The 5,394-nt window shown below is 36.9% G+C and overlaps 1 long non-coding RNA gene and 1 other non-coding gene across 2 annotated transcripts; both read left to right on the top strand.

The window, feature by feature from the left end:
- Positions 1-3,533: 3,533 nt before the first annotated feature.
- Positions 3,534-3,652, top strand: LOC144355672 (U5 spliceosomal RNA). Its single transcript, XR_013421262.1, has one exon. It is a non-coding gene; the product is annotated as a U5 spliceosomal RNA (small nuclear RNA).
- Positions 3,653-4,141: 489 nt separating this feature from the next.
- Positions 4,142-4,829, top strand: LOC144355666 (uncharacterized). The gene is made up of 2 exons (XR_013421259.2): positions 4,142-4,203; positions 4,691-4,829. It is a non-coding gene; the product is annotated as an uncharacterized LOC144355666 (long non-coding RNA).
- The last annotated feature ends 565 nt before the right edge of the window (positions 4,830-5,394 follow it).

The following is a 5,394-nucleotide window of genomic DNA, read 5'->3' on the forward strand; positions in this document are numbered from 1 at the left end:
AAGTTATTCTTCAAGGAGGTGACACCGAAACGTGTTGCCACTAATATTGACGCGTAACAAAGGGCGTGAAATGACGTTAACAAACTACTAGTATTTGTTTTTATCTTGTAGACATGCAGACTTATATTTGAAGCACCGCGTGTGTTATTCAAGATTGGCTAAATATTGAATTAATTCGATCATGTTCCCTGTGTTCAATGTTTCGAATCAATAGATGTCGTTCATTCAAACACAGCATTCATATACAGCACGATACACAGGATCGCGAGAATTTTATATTTTTCGAAGGGCAACATTATCAACGTTGAACTAGATAGAGGTTCGCGTCGCCACACTTAGATAGGGTCGGCTCGATGCGGTGGGTCGAGCTGCCCAAGGTGTCTGGGTCGAGATGTCCAATTTGAGTCGAAGTGTATTGGGTCGAGAAATTGTTGGGTCGAGATGTCTAGAAATCATTACTTCAGTTCCACTGTCCTTACCTGTGTGGTTTAACGCATGTTTCGTCTAACGGATGGCGGATGTTCATTACATAGACGTTGTTGGTTTCACTGTTCTATGGCAGTATGTTCAGGTGCCGACGGGTCAACGAGCAAATTGTAAATTGCACAGCTGTGCATAAAATCTGAAGAATAACAATGTTCATTGATATGTCATCCTGCATAAATCAGTGTACTGTGTAATTGTCTACTCAATTACTAGAGTATTATCAAAAATGCTACTGGTAAGGCTAGATGCGTTGAATTGTGTTTACGTGTATCAATTGTAAGCAACCAATTGAATATTACAATATACTAGTCATTTTAAATTTGTCGTATCGACGTTGAATAAAATTCAAGCAGGTTTCGAAACCATCAGTATAATAATTTGGTATTCATGTATGTAGCTACACGCTAATATCTGGGCACCGTAATCCCCTAAACAAACAGACCACCGCCAAACCTTCTACCAGTGCATAAATCTCTAGTGTTAGTACGTATAAGCTCTCACCAAATGCCCGTCTACCAGCAAACAACGCAACCTACGGACGAGGTTGCAATCATATATACATGTTGTGCTTTTGCCTCTCGTCATTTTTTAGTTTGTAAGCTGCTAACAGGAAAATACCCATGATGCTTCGTCTAGGTTACTATTTCCTATTGTTAACTGTCGGCGAAGTTATAATTCTTTTGGCCTGGAAGCGAATTTTAATAGTTTTTTCAAGGTTATTAATATGCTTGATATTATCTTTAATAACATTAACCATGTCATATCTGTGATTTTAGCACAGATGGCACATTTCCAATCGGATCAGTGGGTCAATCAGAATATAACAGTATAATCACAGTCCCTCTATCCCTTCGAATTTTCGTGGCATTATTTTTGTTTTCAATCATATATTTGGAATGTAATTTACAATGCTGGTGACATTATATCTCTAAGAATAACATCCTGCAGTATCAATTCTTAAGCATTGCCAGGAATTAGTTAGGGGGACATTCTTTTTCCCCGATGAGAATTTAATTACGGGCGCCATTTTGTTTTGATTTACTGAACTTACTCGACGCGCTGTCAGCGGGTTGGCTCCTTTTATTGCAAGAAAAGTATAGTATTTGTTTTTCATGTGAATATATATGTACATTTACATTTTGGTGATGTGGTTAGTTTTTTTCTCGGATGTTCGTATTTTGATAAATCGCAGTAATATGTTATGTTCGGTTTGCAGTTTGTGATTGCAGTGTGCGCTCAGCTTCGTGGCTAATTGTCCAAGGTGTGAACGATTTATTTACCCGCAACCAGCCCTGGGACAATATACCGCGAAGCGTTTCCAGACCGGGGATAGAGGGACTGTGGTATAATACACAATTCTGAAAACGTTCTCGATAGTATGCGGTGACTTACAGGTTTGTTTACATCACTGTCTTTACATTAAGAGTACAACGTCATATCGAAATTTGAAAACGTTGTGAGGCTTCATTAATGACTACGTTTCTACCTTTACAATCCCCCGTGTTCAAATTAACATATCAGCATCACGTGTTTTGCACGTGACTCTTCAGCCATTTGTATCATAAGCACAAAGAAATATGTTAGACACTTACCAGACACAGTACAATTATGTCGTGTTTTAACGTCAAATAAGAATCAAATCTGTCAATGGATGTCTTAGATGTGACAGTACACGTGCAAACTTACATTGTATGACGTTTTAGTTTCAAACAAATTGAATACATTTGTTTCAGTACTTCCGGACATGTGTTAATGAACTTGAAATATAAGACTGATTATTACAATTGGAAAACATCACTTGTGTTCATCATGTCTTCCCCATGTAAGTTTGAATCAGACCGGACTATGACAAATACGGACGCGAAAAGTCCCCAAAAATATGTATACATACTAATTTGCATAAACATTACAATTGTCTTACTCTGTTCTCAAGTTATAATTACCATAATAAATACAAGCCGAGAACCGAGGCGTTCAATTGATTAATGTGAGAATGGCCGAGAGAGGACGGGTTACATTTACTGGATATACTTTGCTCGTAACACCATTTAAAAAAAAAATTCCATTTGTTGCTTGGAACATTGGGACAGATTCATAGTGTAAACTGTAAACTGAGGGTTTCAGTACAGGTCTAATAAACTTCTAATTTACCTCTCTTCATGAGGTCGGGATCGTTTGGCGAAAGTATATCGCTACAGCTGTCACGGTGGAAGAAAAGAAAATGTACCTAGTAAGTACAATGATTCACAACAACGAAATGTATACGGGTTCTCTTATTTAGTTAATGAACTCTGGAGGGAGCTAGTCACTTAGACTTGATAGGAGTGGGTAAGCAGAGAAATCTTTTTCTAAAGTCTTTGATGTACGTAAATAAATGTAATCGAAATATTTATCGATGCTGAAAACAAAAATCTCAACTCTCCGACGAACAGTCACGTGAATCGGTTCCTTCCTGCCCTTCTGTCACACCGATGACACAGCTGCACGGAGCGTTAGCATCGCGCCGCTATTCTGTTTTCTATGTTAGTACAACGCAAGTATTTTGAACAGCGAGCGAGTTCTACTGATCAACAAGATTTATCCCCGCTCTATACATGGAATAGCTCACTGATTCGGGAATCTTTGATTATCTCAAAATAGGGGAGATATAACAATATAGGGGATACTAATTTTTGTTGGGGGGGATTTAACATTTTTTTTTATCCGAGCTGTTCTAATTTTAAATAGGAGCAACCGATCAATGGTGTCACATTTATTTCCATTAAAACAATGCGCTGAACAATTAAAATAATGTGTTTTCAGAGATTTATTATATTCGTAATGACGTAATAGTCACTTTGAACAGCAAGTTCGAGTAACACTGATATTTCAATTATTCACTGTTACGTTAATTGAATGATCTGAGTATAGCATAATAAATTGTCTAACTTTCGATATCGAAATCACACATACACAAAATCGAAAGATATTTGTTTATTCACTTTACTCACCTTATCCAAAGTTGTGATCACCGAAATATATGTATTACACCTAACTATATTCGAAAGTAACTCTGGTTTTTCTGCAGACCGTATAAATCTTTTGCCTTTTACTAAAGATTTCGGTGCAGAGGAACAAGTAATGAGTCTATAATTAAATTGTGATAACCCTGCTTAATTGTGGGGCAATAAATAATGGAATGATAGAAGTATTAGAAGCGACAATCGCTCTGATTGCCATCATCTATTTGTTTAAATATAACCGCACAAAGATAACCAAGTCTTACCGAAATATTGTTTTCGACACAATTGCTCGGGCAAAGACACCCCCTGACACAACGATTTAAAAACTAAGTGTCGATTCGTTGCCATTTATTCGAAATCAGTCACTTGACGGAAAACACAGAAAATGTTGACGCCTACATTCATCAGTGAGAGTCCGTCACAGAAAGATTTAGCCTCTCAGGAAGACGACGATGTTAATTGGGGAATTTATTTATTATTTTACTTTGATTTTGATTTCGTGTTTTTTTTTAATTCCGCCCTACATACATCTGACTCGATGCCTATGTAACGAGATTTCAACGAGACCCACTATCGACGATTTTAGTCAACGAATCACAGACCTCCTTCTATAGCGCACATGATTACGTCACCGGACAGAGTCATATGGCAAACACACTCAAATAAAATGGCGGATTATACTGACGTTAGCGACCGAGAATAACACGGCTTTTCGGTAAGTTTATCGTTGTCAAATGCAACGACGAAAGTCATTTTTATGTTAATATTGTGGCTCGAATGGTTCAAGTTTAGATCGTTATTTTGCGTAGTTATTCTGGGAGTGACGATTTTGTTTCCACCGGTTCGACCGAACACCGGTGTCTTTTTCCAGTCGCTTACCCTGGAGACGGGTGATGTTTTGTTGACGATCGGGCCAAAATCGTCTACGGTATTGAAGCCGTAGCTGTAAATATTCATCAAATTGTATCAACATTTTGTACATTATACAATAACTCTTTATTAAAGATTTGGACTGGAATAAAATATTTTTTATTTGGAACACATCGCAATTGATCAGGAAATATTTTTTTGCTCCAATTTTCTGCGTCGATGCCGTGGGCCGGTGACCGTTATACAATTTAAAATCAGTTTGCATTGTTTACTATAGCTGTTTACAGTGTTCTAATCATTACGATTTACTTATATTTTTGCTTCCATTCTAGATAATTATGCTCAGTGTTTGATGTAAAATTGAAGCGATGACTGAATGAACGAACCTTGGCTGGCGAAGATGTATTCAATGTAATGACAAAAATTGTAAAATGCTGTGGAATTTCTTTTGTAAATAAAAATATACTAGCAATTTTCTATTAATGGTTTATTCAAGTGGGCAAAATATAATGTACAGAAAGATTGCCCGTATACACTGAAAAGTAAGCAACCGACAGCCTGTATAAAAGGGGGGCTGTGATTGGCTGTTACTTACGCGAGATTTGAACGGGACTTACATAGGCGTCGGATCAGATGGCGGAATTAAAAAAAAAATCACACAATCAAAATCAAAGTAAAATAATAAAATATAAAAAGGCATTAATAACAAATATAATAAAAAATAAAATTAAAATAAGTTGATAACGAAAATAATTGAAGCCCGTACACTACATCAGATTTTAATCAGATTGTAGCTTCTAGTGCTGGGAGGCCCGAAAACACCCGTCACGTTTTTTTCAATATAGAGTTAAAGATTACTCAATAAAGTGCACACGGATATGGAGTGAAATGGGCCATCTGTAATTTCTGGGTGTTACGTGTCAGTAATGCACGTTTTACAAATGTTGTTGTGTGCACGAGCTTGAGTTTGAATAAGACTGGTTTCAAACATTTTTTTGTTTGTTTTTGCTTTTTTATCAGTATAAACGTACCTCTG

The sequence above is a fragment of the Saccoglossus kowalevskii genome, chromosome 11, assembly GCF_978046115.1.
Source record: "Saccoglossus kowalevskii chromosome 11, keSacKowa6.1, whole genome shotgun sequence".
In the NCBI taxonomy this organism is placed as follows: domain Eukaryota; kingdom Metazoa; phylum Hemichordata; class Enteropneusta; family Harrimaniidae; genus Saccoglossus; species Saccoglossus kowalevskii.